The sequence below is a fragment of the Vanacampus margaritifer genome, chromosome 2 (assembly GCF_051991255.1).
Source record: "Vanacampus margaritifer isolate UIUO_Vmar chromosome 2, RoL_Vmar_1.0, whole genome shotgun sequence".
Taxonomy (NCBI): Eukaryota; Metazoa; Chordata; class Actinopteri; order Syngnathiformes; family Syngnathidae; genus Vanacampus; species Vanacampus margaritifer.
The window spans coordinates 46687945-46707468 of NC_135433.1; the positions used below are offsets into that span (position 1 = coordinate 46687945).

The 19524-nt window shown below is 41.0% G+C and overlaps 1 protein-coding gene across 11 annotated transcripts in view; it reads left to right on the forward strand.

The window, feature by feature from the left end:
- adgrl2b.1 (adhesion G protein-coupled receptor L2b, tandem duplicate 1) overlaps positions 1-19524 on the forward strand; it is a 162881-nt gene that overhangs the window by 1046 nt on the left and 142311 nt on the right. The gene's annotated exons all lie outside the window — the stretch shown is intronic.

The window sequence follows — 19524 nt, forward strand, 5'->3', positions numbered from 1 at the left end:
TAATAAGCCAACCACCATCAAGTGTTGGGTCATCAATTAGAACGCGTCCACTCTTCCTATAAGATGTTGGGAGTGTGTTTTCATTCGGAGGGGACTATTTATAAGGTCAATAGTTAAAAAGAAAAGTCCTCGTGTCTTGCAATCTTCGCTTTAGGTGATAGCCTTTTGGTGGTCTTCTACACCAGACTCATCCAATCATGCCTTTATTTGCAATGAGGCACAAGGGGAAGCATGCAGTTGTCCAAAATGTCTCCTTGGTGGGCCCTTAAATTCAACTAATGTGCAAATAGTTTGGATTTGATGGGGCTATAACTGTTAAGTTATTTTTGGAAGCAACATTGGTAACTTGGACTTCGCAACTTTTAATAAAAGGAAACAGCAATATAGTAATGAAAAAATAAATTGCATTTAAAGGAAAGATGGGCAATAATCATGAAGCATATTGGGGGGGAAAGTTGTATAAATAGTCATATTATCTGTACTGCAATAATATATGTATTTTCAACACATTTTGATTTTGCAAGCATTTTAATGCACGTCAAGGTGATTGTCATAAATGTGTTGATGAGCTTCACATAAATGATCCGTAACAATGAAATGGTTAAATTATGGACACATTTGGTAACTTGATTGGAAATGGGGTGAGGTCAAGGCAAAGAAAGTCGATTATGCTGTCACATAGTCAAATTTTTAGTTAGGAATTAAAGTTATGTCATTATGTTTTACAAAATACAAATTATTTTCTGTTGATGGTTAAAATGTGTGCATGGCGAAAGTCCAGAATGTGTTTGTGGTGGGCCTTGAATGCAACTAATGTGCCCATCGTTCATATTTAATTCCATTACAGTTGTGCAGTTTGATTTTGGAACCATGTTTGGTGACTTGAATGTAAATTGATGCCACATGCCTCACTAGAAAAGCAATATTGACAATAATAAAAAAATAATACAGGTACATTATGCTGGCGATTAATCATGAAGAACATTCACTTTCTACATATAGTTAGTATGTAGCCTTTCTAAGTACCCTATTTGATGCATGCAAGGCCAAAATGTATTGTTGGTGGAGCTTGATTGTAACTAATGTGCACATATTTCATATTTATTGCTTCATAACAGTTGTGTAGTTGACTTTGGAAGCATATTTGGTAACTTGAGTGGAAATAGCAAAAAAAAAAAAAGTCAGCCTCATTTTGAAAATGTGGTTGAAAATGGGATTTTCCAAGCGCGTAAGTGAAGCCAAACAGCTCCAGCTGTTTTGTGGTTGTATATTTGTATGCTTATGTTTGTACATAGCCATTGTGTATAATTAGTAAGCGTCCTTGGCTGAATTATTGATGCATTGTTTCACACTGTTGGAATGAAATCTGTGGAACAAGGGCCATTTCAGTTTTGTGCAAGTCGTCCGTGTGCCATACGGCCTGATTTTGATGTAATGCAGCGTGTGTTGAGCTCCCATGCACTGAATATGGGAATGTGAGTTGAATGGTTGTCTGTAGGGATAGGCTGATATTAAATTCTGACACAAACAAATTTTTTATTATATTATTATTAAAATTACTAATATTTATCAATCACCCCCACAAAAAAACGAGTTGCTAAAAACAGCATTTTTTTTCCATTAAACACAATCTGTTTTATTTTTTTAAACTAAATATAGAATATTTGGTACAAATATTCACCATGTCAAGTTTAAATAAATACAGAAGCAAGCAGAAAATAAGTGTTGACAATCTTTTTGTGTTATAAATAAATTGTTCTTAGTAAGTCAGTGTCCCACCACTGGTGAGCTATTTTTAGAATAGACCTGTGGGCTACTCGAGTTGTGCTTGGGACTAACTATTACAAGATGGCACCATGTTTTTTGTTTTGTTTTTAGTTTTTTAAGACAGTGCACTATAATCAAGGGGCATCCGTGTAAGTAACTGTGTCTTGCTCTCTCCTAAGATGGATAATTTAAAAAAAAAAAGTTAATTGGTGTCAATTAGCTACAAAAAGGCGGCTCGTCTCCTCAACTCTGCAAGCAGCCAATCATATTGTGCCCTGTTTAGAAGTCCCTTCAGAAAATAAAAGAGGATGTTAACAATATTAGCGGTTAATGAAACTTTTTTTTTTTTTTTAAACGACGATAAACCGTCAAACCGGTAATCGGCCCCAATCGGTCTGTTTCTGCGAGCCGTAAATGGCCCCCCGGGCCATAGCTTTCCACGAACCAGTTTTATGGACCTAACTCATTTTAAGTTGTCGATTTAAGATTTGGGAGGAATGGCGGGTTCCTATATGCAACCCTTTACCATTAAAGGCTCGCATTTACTTACAACAGTAATCTTCATCAATCCATTGATGAAGATTACTGTTGTTCCGATACCGTTTTTTGGACCCCGACACCGATTCCGATATCCAGCTTTGCAGTTTCGGCCGATGCCGATACCATATCGATACCCACGTTTTTTTTGTTCCTCAACATGAAAAGCATGTTACTTGTTAGTACTCACCGATACCAGTGTTTTAATGCAGTATCGGGGCCTCTGCCGATACCAGTATCGGTATCGGAACAACACTAATGAAGAGTTGTGTCCAATAGTTGTGGTGCATGTACCGGTAATGTATCTAACAGCTGTCAGGGTGTTTAAAAGAGGAGTGGTTGTTCTTTCCTGGGTGCTTATTACATCATCCGTATGTTTGGCGATGACAAATTCGGGTGGATTTTTGAAGTTTTACGTTTTGGCGTGAACCAAAAGTCCTCTTGGCTTGGGAGAAGGAAGGAGTGAGGACTATAAAGGATGAAGGTCCATTCTTTGGCGATTGTGTTTGAAAAATCCTGCTTTTCAGCCCACAATGAATTATGGGACAGTAGGAATTGAAAGGGAGAGAGAGAGTGAGGTGGACAAATGTTCTGTTACATTCTCAGCACATACACACACATGCACTCTCTACCTCCACTCCATCTCTCACCCAGGCCAGGCATGCTGCTCGGGTCCATTTGTCTGTGTTGTCCTGGGAAGGAAGTGCCATCTCATCTCGCCTCGCGCAAATGGTTTCAATGCAGGCGAGTGTGAATTCTAGCGGCTTTTTGTAACTTGCCATTTCCATATCAAAGTGTCTGCATTTCAATAGGGAGAACATGAGCTACCAGCAGCCCCCCCCCACACACACCCAAAGCCCGCTCTCCTCATTCCCTTTTCCACCCTCCTCCTCTCAAGCAGCCTCGTCCTGCTGCTGCTGGACGATACAGACCGCGTTTTTGTTGGGGGGGCAGCCCAGGACAGCCCAGGACAGCCCACATTTTGTTTGTGATTGCGATTCAGCGAGATAATTTGTCGGCCGTAACCTAAATCATCAAACGCCTTTTATAGTCTTTTAGCGGGAACACTGACCACCTTGGACCACCCCCCTCCCTCCTTCTCCTGCCCTCTGCCCCTCTAGCACGCATCTACAAAGATCTGATCTTCAAGGGAAAGAATAAAGCATCCAGTGTGTGCATACATAAGTTGATGAAAATGTGTTTACCCACTTTGGCTGGTAGTTTGGCCACAGACATCTAAAATAGCCGAAGGGAATTTTCTCCCCACACGCTGTATGGCTCCAAAGCTTTTGGAGCTTGTTGTGACACTGAACAATTGATTGTCTACAGCAGAACTAATATTTATTTAACACTTTGCATGCAGCTATCGTGAAGAAAAATACTGTTACAAGACCGTTCTTATTATTCTTGGATAATCTTTATTAGTTCTACAATAGGGACATTTTTAATATGAGACAGCACAGTGGACTAGGGGTTAGCACACTTGCCTTATCGTTTCGAGGTTCTGGGTTCCAATCTCATCTCTGGCCTTCCTTTGTGGTGTTTACATGTTCTCCGTGTGCTTGCGTGGGTGTTTCCCCCCCCCCACCGTCTAGTTGGCTTCCTGCCACATTCCCAAAACATGAAACTTGAAATTGTCTCTAGGTTTGAATATGAGCGTGAATGCTTGTTTGTCTTTAATGTATGTGCCTTGCAATTGGCTGGCAACCAGTACGGGATGTACCCTGTCCTAATGAGGACTAGGTTTTGCCTTTTCTTGTTTTTTTGTTGAAGGAACCAATGATGGCAAATGGGAAGAGTGTGAGGCTAATTGTAGAACCAGAAATGACACGAACTGCTGCGTAGGGATGGGTCTGACTCGAGAGAAATTTATCACACATGACAATTACAGCAACTTGGACTCGAACAACATTTGCATATTCAATTATCATTTGACCACTTAATCCTGAATCCATTCAAGGGGTACCAATGGTACTTTTAACAATGACCACTTCATACTCCCAAAAATAAAAAATCCAATTTGATCCTAATGTTAAATGGAGCTCATTTGCATAGCGCTTTATCAACACCAAATGCCGCTTAAAAAAAAATGTATCAGAGTGTACATATACAGCCAATGCACTAGCACAGCTGAGTTATTTTTAGCATAACTTACTTTAATCTCCAGGATCTCTCGCTGTATACTAAGGCAAAACCCAAGGTGTTTTTTTTTCACTTTTGGTAAAGTTTTAAATCAATCCATGTTGTGTCTGTCATAGCTAGCAAACACTAAGCTAACAACTGTAAGGGTTTGTCTATCCAGTTCAAATTTGCAACCTCCCTTTGTGCTAGGACATTGTCAGAGGCCAATGGCGAAGTAACGACAAAGGCGTTGATACACTACCTAGATGGGCTTTATTGATTGCTTGATTAACAGTTTAATATAATAATCATTAGCCGGAAGTGCTGGACTGGGCCCCCAAAAAAAATCTACCCTAGCATTTTGACTTGTGCTCTGTCAGGCCCAGCCCGGCCCAACCCAACTCTTGCCTATGTAGTTCTGCCACTGATGTTTGTTGATGATGTTTCAGTTTGTGGATGGTCCTTCTAAGTTCTGGACCAGTCTGTTGTGGTAAAATGTAGGAAAATAATAATCAAAAGGCACTGCATCGGTCCCCCAAAAGAGGTCAGCCCACCGGGCATCTGCCCTGTGTGCCAGATGGCCAGTCCAGCCCTGTTAGCTGGCTAACCATTGCTGTACATACACTTCCGGGTGTCAGGTCTCGAAGAGCACGTGTCACACTCCTCACAGACGAACTTACATCACACGCGTTGCCATTTTAAGTTAATTTCCTGTGAGACTAGTACATGACATTATGCTACGATTCGTTCTCACTCGAATCAGAAAATTGTGATCGGCATTCTTTTTATATCGGTCAATTCGGATGTAATTTCGAGTCACCGCTGATTTGTGCAGCCCTAAATTGCAGCCATTTTAAGTTTACCAAGCAGTTGTTAATATAAACATACTTATACACTTAACACTTGATAAATACTGAATAAAGTCCTACAAGTTGGCAGAGTTCTGTTTTGTGATGACGGCTAGAGCATGGACCAAGTTAATTTGCTCTACATTATTTCCATTTTGAAGTGAGAACCACTGGAAAGTCAACCGTTATTGCACAACACACTATGTAGTTTGTGTTTTGGGACTCCAAATATGCAACTCTGCAGTCTTCTTCCAGGGCCAAAAATCTCGCAATTAAACATCAAACGGCGATTTAAAGAACTAGGACATGTCTTTAGGTTGAATACAGCTAAGTGCATGCATGTGTGCTGTAGAGGATAGCTCAAGCCTGCAGTCTTTTTGTTCAGAGCAGTTTGAGCTAAGGAGAATGACTTGGGGCGGGGTGGGTGTGGGGTGCAAAAGCTCACCTGCCATCTTCACTCACTGGGTGTGGGCTTTGACAGCTGTCTTGTCTACTTCCCTTTGATGCTCTCGCACGGAAACGCCGGACAACAAATGGACAATAAGGCAAAGGAGGATAGCCTGCCATGAATCATCGCTGTCGTTCAAGACGGGACGCTTCTGTTGCGATCACAGGATGAGCAATCCACCACAGGGATGAAGTCGAACCTCCAAGGTTGACCCCGAATTTGTTTATGTTTTTAATCCACCCAAACCCCCACCCCCACTTGGTAATTGAATTCGGCATTTTCACCTACAAACTGATGCCATCATAAAGCAATTACTGACTTTACATGCAATGTTTTAAGTAACATTTGAACATTCGTCACTGTCATGCATGCTTTAAAAGAAGTATTAGTGTTAATGAGACCTAAACACGATAAATTAGAATGTGTACTCCGCCTCCTTAACCCTAAAGCCAAGCATAAATATAGCTTACGTTAGTAATAACTATAATAGCTTAGATTTATATAGCGCCTTTCAAGAGACCCAGGGACACTTAACTATATCTCATGTGGAGAATAAAAAGGTTGATTGTAGCATGCTAGGAGCGGCTCGTTAGCGGAGGATTGTCTCGCGTTAGCCACCAGCTGATAGCCAGTCGACTCGACAGCAAACATGCAGGAACGGGATGGAAAAGGCAGAGCAGTTAACTTCTCCTGATGATGTAGAGAAAGTTTTGGCAGCTGTGGTAGTTAACAGCTGGTAAAGGTTAGCTGTTTAACTAATGTAGGTAAGTTAAAAGTGAAAAAAAGTGATAGTGAAGTGAGGGTTATCATTGACTTGAGATACTACTTAAAATGAAGTCTCAGTCAATATGTAGTTGAAATTATTATTATTATTATTTTTTGCAACCATCGAGTCTTATTTTTCATGGCTGAACTACGGAATGTCCAGCATCATTGGACTATAAAAGTTCTTCTAGAGGTTACATGCAAGCTTTGTGCTAATCCCATAAGCGAGCCCCTAGTATGCTATTATATACTATTATATACAGTGACCTTTGAATTAACTCACATAGGCCAGCGTTATGCCTTGTTTATGTGTGGGAAGGCTCTAGCGGCGTAACAGACCGCAAACAAGTGCGGACAGGTCAACGCAACAAGATTGTTTACTTTATTGAAAGGTTGCTGAGGAGCTACTGCTATGCTTCGTTCATCTCTCACCACCCCCACCCACCGTCATGAGGCGGGAAGACGAACACTCACTGTCACTTGCAAAATCAATGACTGAATAGCGTTAACTGTGGTGTTGACAGAAGGTATTGTGGCGTTGGATTAAAATTGAAGTCTTCAAAGCTATTTAGATCCCACAAAAGTACAACAGATTATAACATTACCCGGTGACATTTTACAGAGCTGTAAACATCAGAACATGTTGAGATGTTGGGAGTTCATGTTTAATTAATATCGCTATCAAATGCTCAGTCTGGATCAGATCTGGATTAGTTCTTGCATTAGTTTGACATTATTCCCTGTAACCTGGCACGCACACTAAATTTATTTCAAATTGGATTTCACAGAAACATTCTTCAGAGAATTTTTTATTATTTTTTTGTCCACAATAGTTTAACGTGTGGGATAACATCAATTTATAACAATTTGTCCTGTTACATTGCAGATATTATTTACATACAGATCACAGAATAAAAAAATACTTGAGGTGCCAACACGGAGCAAATGTTTATCTTTCTTTAGTTTTCATGAATTGATGGCATTTTTTTTCTTCATAGGAGTGATGAAACTGTAATATATTAACAACTACTGCAACTACTGTATTTCTGCAAATAGGGATGTTTATTCAACTGCAGATGCAGGAAGTTGTCTATTAACTCTTTGACTGCCATGAACGTTAAAAGACGTCAAGTAAAAAACCTACGGACGGCCGCCAATGACGTTAAAAGACGTCATCCAATTTTTTATATATATTTTGAAACGGGTGGAGGAAAGCCTTGGCCAGCTGCTGTGAAAGTTTCAAGCAGATCTAGTTAGCCTAATGACTATTTTTGGCCCCTAGATGGCAGCAATGACTCTCTTTTGACAAGATTGGGTAAGCGTCAGTAGAAGACGTGAGGCGGAGCTAGAGGGGACAATGGCTGGGGAAGGGAAGAAAACATGGCGACCGGTTGCAAGCAGCTCACGGTCGAGCAGTTTTTTTCAAAGACGAAAAGCATCGACCAACGCTAAAGAGCACATTGATGACGACGATGATCATCATTGATGATGATGATGGTGACTCCGAGGTTGACGCCGAAGTTGGAAGCGCTGACGCGGCGGCTATGACGACGTCATAAAGGTTCACGGGCTAGCGATGCTAACACCGGAAAACGCGGAGCACAAGCGAGCACGCTCAGGCGGACGTTCAATCGGACGACGAAGAGTGCCCCGAGTCCAATGCATATTCATCGGAGGAGTGGGTACAGTCTGCTACTTGCTATTTATTCCCCGGAAAAAAAGGCCGTCAAGAAAGTGTAACGTCTGCACGCGAAAGGAGCCATCGCAAGTGAAACTAATCTGTTGTGCAAATCCTGCTGCGTCTCCTTGCACGCATGGGAGCGTTACAAAAAGAAAAACTGTATTTGAAACATCCACATAATTGTAAATAGTACCACAGTTGCACACATTTGTAAATAGTTTGCGAAATTGTTTTGTCAAATTGTTACACTGTTGAATGGAGATAAACGCATTTTGCAACCAAAAAACACTTTTTCATTGTTGGTGAAAGCGTTTTACAGAAGTAAAGCACTATTTAGGTGTTTGTGGCATCATTCATGGACAAAAAGAAGTGTAGAATTCACTAGAGTGCATGAAACATCGTTTCACAAAAAGCTCTTTTTCTCCGCTTTTTGTTTCAAAACAGAGCATTTTGGTGAAACTAACCATTTTCTATTGTTGATTACTGAAGAACGGAATAAGGGAGAAACAAACTTTTTTTTCTGATGAAAGATGAGAGTTCAATGAGAGTTCAATCTTTCATTTGGTAGTATGTGGCAGTCAAAGAGTTAAGAGTGGGGGAAAATAGCATTTTTGGAATAATATTAAACATTTGACCTGTTTTTTACAATTCATACAAACTCAAGATTAAACAAAATATGGACTATTATGGTGGCACAACAAGAATGATATAGTCTGGGCAGTACTAATAAGGCTCCCAGAACAGAATCATGTGGCGCAATCACATGGAACTGGAACAGAAATTGCCATTAAAGGCACCACAAATACACCACATAATGCAAGATCATTTTTAATATTGCATGGGACCTCGTAAGACTCCACAAAGGGACCGCACAACAAAACCCCATTGGTACAAGCTCGACATTCCACATGGATTCTTAATGACGAAAAATCCACAAGTCCATTTATCATACCTGTCTGGACCGCTAATGTTCTTATGAAACAAATGCCCCTCCCTACTTCTTTAGCTAAAAACCAACTTTTTCTTTCTCTTTATTTCCTGTTTAGATTTCCCCTGACAGCTGTTTAGGCTGCCAACTAGTTGGGTCTGAAATAATGGTGCCCTCGAATTGTTTGCTGCAACTGCACAACCTTAACTCCACATGGATTCTTAATGGGGAACTTTTACAAGTCCATTTATTATACCCGTTTCTACCTCTAAGGTTCTTATGTATCAAATTCCTATCCCTAATTTTTTAGTTCAAAATGGTCCACCTAACCTGTCTTTTTGCTCCTGAAACCTGTTTAGGTAGCCCACTGTTGGGTCGGAATTAACAGTGCCCAAAATTGTGTTTGGTAAAGTGCACGATATTACGGAAGCATGGAAGTGCGATTAGTCGCGTTTCCATCCAATTGTTCAAAAATTTTTAAGCACATTTACTGAAAATGCGCAAAACGGACATGCGACTTCTGCCCGTTTCCATCTCTTCTTCTTTTGGGAATATTGAGAGGACTCCGCCGCTGTAGGTGGTGGTATACACCATAGAGATGTGATCCACCAGTAATTTAAGAGAAGAAGAAAAATAGTGCGTGCGATGATGCCAGTCAAAAATGTTTGCTCCACAAAACCTCCAATCAATTAATTGTAATCGCCCCTACCTCTAATGGTCTTATGATATAAATACCCATCCCTATTTTTGTTGTTGAAAATGTTCCACTATTGATATCCCCTGCAACTAGTTTAGGGAGCCATCTTGTTTGGTCTGAATTAATTGTTCTGTTGGCTGCTGCACAATTGTGTATAACAAAGCACCTGCACATTTATACCTCCACATTCCTAATGATGAAAAATCCACAAGACTGTTTATCATACCCATTTGTCCTCCAGTGTTTATGTTGGCTTTATGGGCATGAGTTGTATCTTCGACTGACCATTTAAGACCTGCGTGTTGCTTTGGGGTGATGCCAGCATGTTTTTTTTTTCAAGGTTAGGTTGTTGTCTCAGCTTTTAACTATTCTCAGGAGGCCTGATTGGCAGGTGAAGCCTGATGGGAAGACAGATGTAAATATATGCTCCCTGGCAGAGGCCATTTTGTTTGTTCAACAAAGTGCTGCATGGTGAGCTTTCCATTGAACTGTGAATCCCCAACATGGCTGTTATGCGACTCCCATACCCAAATACAAGGAGACAAATGACTGGAATGATTACGTGCGAGGGTAGTTAACTTGACGGATGAGTGTGTGGTGGCCAGGACATCGACGGCGGCGGCGGGGAGGAAATCCTCTCCTCTACTACCACCTTCTGCGTTTGAAATGACGGTTAACTTTCCCCCACTGATTTTAAAATGGATATTTAATGATCAACAGAGCTGTGGAGCTTAAGGTCTTAAAAACGGAGCCCCACCCCCCCCCCCCCATGCACTCCTCCGCGGCCCCTCGGTGTTGTCAAAGGGGCTGATACGCTTTAAAAAAGGAGCTTGTTGCCTTGAGTGATGGATCATCAGAGGTCTGTTTGGGCCGTGTGTTAACCCTTTTGCTGTTTGCAAATCTCTCCCAGTTGGGGAGCCGTCGGCGGCGCGTGATGGATGTGTCCCGGGTCTTTAGGCTCCATCTATCAGAAGATTAGCACTGACCTGTGAGTTGTCCGGTCCGCCCTCACTGCTACGTTTGCCCAACTCTCTCCGCTGCCATTAGCACATGAGCACGTCACTTTTGTCTCAAGGGGGGTGCGGGAGGGTGTGTGTGTGTGTGTGTGGGGGGGGGGGGGGGTGATGGCAAGCCTGTGTTCTTTATCGCAGGAAGTGTGCTTTAAAAAAGGTCGGCATGAGGTGCACCCGACGCGCCATCCATCTTCCTGTGCTTTGTCTCGTCCCCCAAATTCCTCAATAATTTCATGTAATTATCCAAGAAATTGAGGTTTCAGTTCATGCTCCACTGCAGAGGAATGCGTCCCGATGATTCCCCCCCCACCCCACCTCTCTATACCTTGCTAACCCCCACACCCTTCCCGCGGCATTCTCCATATCATATAAAAATGTAAATCACTCCGCTGATGTAGTGTGACGGTATTATTTCTCATTTGGCGCGGAAAAGAGGGAGAAATGGAAGCGGGAGCAGTGTCTGCTCACGCCCGTGTTTCATTTGCCACATGTGCAGTCCGCAGCTCGCTACACTTTGATTGACAGCTGGTATTCTTCTGTTAGGGGCTTTCATGTGCAAAGTTACTCAGTCAAATTAATAGCAAAAATAATTTAATTGGAATCAGTCTTTTGCTTCCATATTTAGAGCGCTGGCGCTGCCATGCTTGAATGTCACCTCCCACGATATGGCACTGCTGGCACTTTTTAAATGCTTTCTCAAATATAGAAAGAGTACTTGCAATGCTTTCATGCTGGTTGTACAGAGGTGTTTTTGTGGTGATGTTAATACGAGCTACATCTGAAAACTGAGCTTCACTTTCTCAACATTAACTGCATGCTTTCTTTCAACAAAAGTTCAGTGCGGAATGGAATGCCAAGGCTCTGAGTTAAGCCTCTTCACATTCAAACGCAAAGGCCATTGGTAACGAAGTGAAGTGGCTCCATCTTCGTATTCTGAAGCTAGTCAAAGTGAATGCAGTTAGTCCAAAAAATATTTGTATGTATAAATCTTTACCAGCCTCGGTAACCGCATTCCATTCACTTTTCACCACTTTTTGTTGTAAATGAAATTTCTGTGAAATAGGTTCTTGATTAATCTTGCCTTGACGTAATTGACGAAAAAATGGAGTAAACATCATCATGCAGTCTGTTAAGGGTGAGCTACATCTACGCTTTGGCACAAGTCCTGGCAGCATTACTGTATTCAGCTATTAATAAAGTGACAATAAAACAGGAGTTCAGATCATTCACACCAAATTCTCCCATTCCTTAGAAATACTTAAGAAAGAGGGCTGTGCAATTAATCAAAATTCAATTACAATTTAAATTATTACACTCCACAATTACAAAATCAGCATAATCGTTAAAAAAAAGATTATCAATACAAATTTTTGAGTTCTATGTTTGCACCTTTTTAAAATGTTTAAAATAACAAATTTAATCAAAAGGAACTTGCATAATTTGTGTTTAAAATAATTGTATTTGTCTTGAAAATAAGTATTTCACCCCCTGGTGATTTTGTGAGTTTGACCCTTTACAAAGAAAGGAACGGTCTATAATTTTCATGGTAGGTTCATCTTAACAGTGAGAGACAGAATATTAAAAAAAATCCCAGGAAATCACATTTTATTAATTTTAAACATTTATTTGTCTTTTATTGAGGAAAATAAGTATTTCACCCCCTACCAACCAGCAAGAATTCTGGCTCCCACAGACTGGTCATGTGACCAGGAGGCACACACATTAGTCCTCTTACTTAATTGGTATTCCTAATTAAGTTCCCGTTACCTGTATAAAAACACACCTGTTCACAGAATCAATCAATGCATCAGATTCCAACCTCTCCACAATGGGCAAGACCAAAGAGCTGTCTACGGACGTCAGGGACAAGATTGTAGACCTGCACAAGGCTGGAATGGGCTACAAGACCATTAGCAAGCAGCTGGGTGAAAAGGAGTCAACTGTTGGTGCGATAGTTAGAAAATGGAAGACACACCAATTGACCATCAATCTCCCTCGGTCTGGTGCTCCACGCAAGATCTCACCTCGTGGAGTGAACCGGATCATGAGAAAGGTGAGGAAACAACCCAGAACTACACGGCAGGAGCTTGTTGATGATATCAAGGCAGCTGGGACCACAGTCACCAAGATGACCATTGGTAACACACTACGCCGTAATGGATTGAAATCCTGTAGTGCCCGCAAGGTCCCCCTGCTCAAGAAGGCACATGTACAGGCCCGTCTGAAGTTTGCCAATGAGCACCTGGATGATTCAGAGGAGGCTTGGGAGAAAGTGCTGTGGTCAGATGAGACTAAAATCGAGCTCTTTGGCATCAACTCGACTCGCCGTGTTTGGAGGGCGAAAAAAGCTGACTTTGACCCCAAGAACACCATCCCCACCGTCAAGCATGGTGGTGGAAACATTATGTTTTGGGGCTGTTTCTCTGCTAAGGGTACAGGACGACTTCACCGGATCGAGGGGAGGATGAATGGGGCCATGTACCGGGAAATCTTGGGTGAGAACCTCCTTCCCTCAGCCAGGATATTGAAAATGGGTCGTGGATGGGTGTTTCAGCATGACAATGACCCAAAACATACAGCAAAGGCAACAAAGGAGTGGCTCAAGAAGAAGCACGTTAAGGTTATGGAGTGGCCTAGTCAGTCTCCAGACCTTAATCCTATAGAGAACTTGTGGAGGGAGCTGAAGCTTCGAGTTGCCAAGCAACAGCCTCGAAATCTTCAGGATTTGGAGAGGATCTGCAAAGAGGAGTGGGCCACAATCCCTCCTGGGATCTGCGCAAACTTGGTGACCAACTACAAGAAACGTCTGACCGCTGTGCTTGCCAACAAGGGTTTCTCCACCAAGTACTGAGTCATGTTTTGCTAGGGGGTGAAATACTTATTTTCCTCAATAAAAGACAAATAAATGTTTAAAATTAATATAATGTGATTTCCTGGGATTTTTTTTAATATTCTGTCTCTCACTGTTAAGATGAACCTACCATGAAAATTATAGACCGTTCCTTTCTTTGTAAAGGGTCAAACTCACAAAATCACCAGGGGGTGAAATACTTATTTTCCTCACTGTATATATATATATATATACTTTCTGTTTAGAATTCTCCTAGCGTACTCTGATAGTTGGAGCTGAAATATTTTAAAGCAACTGTACAATATAACAATCAATCAAATTCCACATGACAGACAAAATTCTTACTGATCACAAACTTTTGTCAATTTATCATAGCAGTCTTGCACGTCTAATGTGCTAACAATATGTTTAAAACAAATACTCATTCCAAGATGCAACTTGCACCTTAATCTGTTAACTGTTCATTTAGATTTCTCCAGCAGCCAACTAACTGATTTCAATCAATAGCACCCTCGTGTTGATTGCTGCCACCAAGTAACTGTATGGCTAATAACCAATGATTTCTATGTTCAAAAATCCATGAGCCAGTTCATCATATCAGGCTTGACCGCTAATGTTAGGTCACATTTAAAGTGTTTGAGACGTAAAAGCCCTTGAGACCCTAAAAGTATTTTTAAGAAATAGTACAAATAATACGATTCCAATGATTACTTTGGTAAAGACGCGATGAAAAGGCCTCGTAAAAATTCGATATTTTCGTGACAGCTCACTTGCAACTTTTTTGACTGTGTGTGTGGGAGACGCCGTTGGATGTCACCGCACATTCATTTTGGCGAAGCTAGCGGGTAGTAAACGACTCCTTTTGGCTAGCATCTCGTTGTTATTCATATCAGGCAACGTTACGCACAGTGTCCGGTGAAAGCTAGCGGACGAGTCCTTTCGGCTAACGTCTTAATGCTAACCCCAGTTGCTGCTATTTATAGCAGAACAAGGAAGAGAAGGAAAGTGAGGAGTTATCATTTCAATTTTCGGCGCATATTCATAAGTCATGAAATACTCTGTTAACATGGATTGATTTGAGGAACCGTTCATTGTGGTGTGTAGATTACAATGTATATTGTTCAATACAACATGATTCAATTCATAACACCGCGTCCCAAACACGTTAAAGGCACATATTTTTGTCTGATAGTCATTTGCGGCATATATGTTATCTTGGGGTGATGCCAACATGTTCTTCAAGGTGAACCTTTATCGTTCTCGGGGGCTGTGATTGGCAGGCGATGTCACATAAGATAGGAAACTGCGGCAGGCAGGATGTATGGCCCGGAATGGCACGGCTTGCTTTCACATCGCGTCAGTTCACTCAAGCCGTCTTGCTCGCGCTACGTGTCGGCGGAGTCGTCCCTCCTCGGCGCCACAGGGGAGCAGCTTTCAAGGGTAATTTTGGCATCTGATGTAAGCGAACTTTTAAATCGAGGTTTCATCCTATGAAGCATTAAGTCGACAACACCCCCCCCAACCCCCCCCCCCCCATGATTATATGGAATCCAAATTTAGCTGTGTTATCTGTACTAATTTGTTTCATTTGAAAACTTTGCAGAGGCTAAGGGGCACCACTGATCGGCATCTTGATGTATGAAGAGTTCTAATGAAGTTCTGTTTGCTAATTGCTTCACGGCGGAGTTTTAATTAAGAGACATAATCATTCTGTCATTCAGAAGCTGAGCATAGTCACGTAAGATATGTTTTGAAAAACATACTTAATTACGCGTCCTTGTTGTCAGGGCTGAACACAACCATAATCGTTTCCAAGTGGTCTTTTGTGCTCACAGCTATTGATTAAAATATTTTTGAAGGAAAGCTTTAAAGAAAAAATCAATCTGTTTAGGGAAGATGTTCGACCTCTGATTTGTTTGGATTTAATGTCGTTTTTTTCCCGCTATAAAACAGTTGCCTAATTACTGATGTCTCATGTGTATTTTTAATATATTTTTATGATTTTTTAATGACGAGGGTAAAATTGGCAAAAAAAAAAAATTTTTTAACAAGTGTTCTTTGCTACAAGACTACAGTATACAAATCATTCAGAAATATTTCCATTTTAATTTTTACACTTATATTTCAATATATCGTGATGCGTTTCAATACCGCGAAGGGATTCAGTTTATAATGTGATGTGATTGGATTTTTTTTTTTTTTAGGCCGTACTGTATTCCACGACGAGGATTCCAAAACACTTAATCATTTCTTGACAGTAATATGTTATATGTGACCCAGTGTTATTATAGTTTTGGAATTTTTCATTTTAGTTAGTTTTTATTTTGTTTTGAGTTTTGTTTTTGAAATGTAGTTAGTTTTAATGAGTTTTCATGGTGGTTCTGTTAGTTTTTTATTATTTAATAAATGCTTAGTTTTAGTTAGTTTCAGTTTCATTATTAGTTTTAGGTTGTTTTTTTTAAAAAAAAAAAGTGTGTATTACTTGCGCGCAATATAAAAAAAACACCATGGAAGCTACGTCATCTGAAGGTGCTTTTCTATTGGCTGTTGCTAGATGACGTCACTTTTGTGTGACACACTATCAAATGTCCTTATTCCGGTTAATATCAAAATAAATCATCCCCAAAGGCTCATGCATTAAGTTGATTACCAAAGACTAAAAAGAAGGACATTTTTGCTATAATTATGGTTAGTTTTGTAAACATAAAATGTAGTTTCAGTTAGTTTTTGTTTTTTTTAAAAGCATTTTCGTTAACGAAAAGTTTTTTTTAATTTTAGTTTTATTTTTTCGTTAGTTTTAGTTAACTAAAATAACCTTGATGTGACCTCACTAGTGAAAACATGACATTCGGATTAATATTACATTTTTGGAATATGAGTTATGAGGCAAAATCCAGCCGCTTTTATCCATCTCAGGGGGCGGCCATTTTGCCACTTGCTGTCCACTGAAGATTCCATAACTCCTATTCCACTCACGCAATATTAACCAGAATACCGTATTTAGACTAGTGGGGCTGCATAGACCATATTGTCCAAAAAATTGGGGGGTTGACGTCTCTTTTAATAGGAAATGGCTTACATCTCATTTGCTTGTAAACATCTCGGCAGCATACAAAGATGAAGTATAACTTTACAATAATTATTTGACACCAATAACTACTTTCCTATTAACCAAGGCTTTGGTAGCATCTCGTGGCATCTTAGCATTAAAAGAAAGCACAAAAAAAAAATGCAAAAAGCTCTTCACAGGGAAAAAAACACACAAATAGGTGAATCGTAAATAACGATTATGTGGGAGGTTCACCATCATTGACTTCATTTCTGGACTTTTGTGTACACACAGCAGCCTCAAGCGAAACTATTGTGTGAAGACAGTTTCACAGATGGGAGCCCTGCTCCTTTTCAACGGGAAGGTGCTACTAAGACCTTTGTTAGGGCGTTTTAATTACAGCAGCGCTTGCTGTAATTGATCCGGGCTTAGAGGGATTTAACTGTCAATGAGAGCGAGCCCTGGCGTTAATACAGCCCAGCCAAAGCTTCCACCTTTGTGTTGTCTTTTTATTTTACCTCTTTGACTCGCATCTGCCGCTGTAGCGTTGAAACGGGCCTCACCGGGCAAACCGACCAGCGCCGTCTGGTTCCACTTGAACGTGTCTGTTGCCGGGGTTCGCCGCCACCACCGCCCGCTACATCTTCTTGCAGAGCATTCACGACTTCTTGTGTTGTCACCCAGAAGCTTTAAACTTTCATAAGGCTGTTAGATAATGCTTCCCGATGAGGGTGAATTATTGATGGCCTTGTATGAGTGGGACTGGGCAGGCAAGCTTTTAACTCTCCAAAGCTGCTTCTGCTGCTGCCGTTGCTGCTGCTGGCTCGCTTATCCGGTAACTAAGGGACACAGCACAAACACTCAAGGAATGATGTAGTGGAGGAGAGTGGAGAGGGAAGAAAGCAAAGCAGGCAAAGAGGCTGAAAATAAAGTAAAAGAAAAAAGCTTGCATTCTTTACAATGTCTGTTAGGTTGAGCTTCATCTTGGCATCACTGCAAAGCTTTACATCAACACAACAAGCCTGCCCCATTTCTCCAAAGAACAGACAAGCAGTATGGTGGCCGCCTTTTGCCTCTATTTGTTGATTTCACAGTCGTGTCTCTGTTTGGAACGACAAATGTTTCCAGTTAGGCACCTGAATTCAAACAAGACGTCCCAAGCCTGTGAGTTAGGTCACTTATTGGTGCGAGAATGGGCAGTTGTTGAAGAGGCCTTGTAAGTGTTTGTACATTCATCTGTTTTAAACTGCTATTTAATGTAGTCCCTTAAGACACACGCATACACATACTGACTAATTTTCGAAACCGAAAATGAAAAATGCTTCGCCGAAAACCGAAATGCAGAAAAAAAATTATGCCAATTTTTTACTATCATTGCATTTATTATAATGAATAAAAATTATAACATTATTGTAAAATATTTATTGAGCACTGACGTTTTATCAAAGCATAATATAAATTGAAATGTGCCCACCCCGCAGACGTGTTGGCTAATTAAACATCAAAAGAGGGTTGAGCATTTTCTGGCGGTGGGATTGCACTTTACAGTCAATGTAGTTCGCACAGGCGGACACGGATGCGTGCGGCGGGACAAGGTGCGGCGCACTTAAATTCCGCACATTCACATATTCAGCAAAGTTTTAAAATAAATAAATACATTTGTTCGCACCTGCTAATCGGCTTCGGGAACGCACTGCAAAGTCATACATAGCGTCCTGTACAGGTCTGTCACCACCTGGAGACAGCGGTAAGTGTTTCCGTGTTCTAAACTGTAGCAATAGTGCTAGCATTAGCTAAAGTATTTAGCACGGCCACCGGGACGCTGGTGAAAAAGTGGAAGCGTTCGAGGGGCTCATATATATATATATATATATATATATATATATATATATAAAAAGGGAAGGCGCTGCAGAAGAAAGAGTGGCTCACCAGTACACGGCAGTTTTGTCTTTTTTCGACCCGCTTAAATATTGCACAGTGTACAGCGACGCCCCTCTCCTCTGTCTGGTGTGTGCAATGACCCCGGAGCTGCTGCGAACAACCGGTGCAAACTCACACAGTGAAAAGCCAGCGAGAAGCAAGACGGACACTCGCCCCCGCGTTCGCTGTTTAATTCAAACAGATGCTTGCTTGCAGCGGTTTTTTTTTTTTTGCTTGCGTCACACATCCTATTTCGGCCATATTCTTTTGGCTTTAATTTTATTTTGTCTGAATGCCGAAAATAGCCATTTTCGACCGAAATTTTTCAGTGGCCGAATATTCGGTGCATCACTAATACTGACAATTAAATTGGAAAATTGTTCTTCCTTTGTAATCAAAGTCAGCATGGTCTGATCACGAGATGTCTCTAAAAGACTGTCCTGCGGAATCATCCTGTGCTGTGAGTGTATTAAGAAAGATTATTTTTTTCTCCACCCCAATCTGCTCGTAAATGTTAAACCTATTCAATGTTTCTAATGGAAAACCCTCATGCGATATTGTGATGTGAGATAGCCAATTAGGAAGCGAAATGAAGCAAACCAACCCCCAATAGATGCCCCCAAACTTGCTGTACGCAACGACACGTCATTTCAATACACAGCGTGTCCATTACGCGTTTGGCGAGATGTACACTAATGGCTCAGCGTTTACGACGGCCGATTTGGTGCTTTAAAAGACACAATAGTACCGATGCTAGAATCCATGGTTATTTTTACTTCTTTAAGCAACCCATTGGGGCTGAGACATGTGAGTATTCCTTTGTAGTTATGTGTAGTGCAGCAGCAGCCTTTGTGCCCTCCTAATGGAATAATGGAGAAATCAGATTTTTTGTTGAAGGT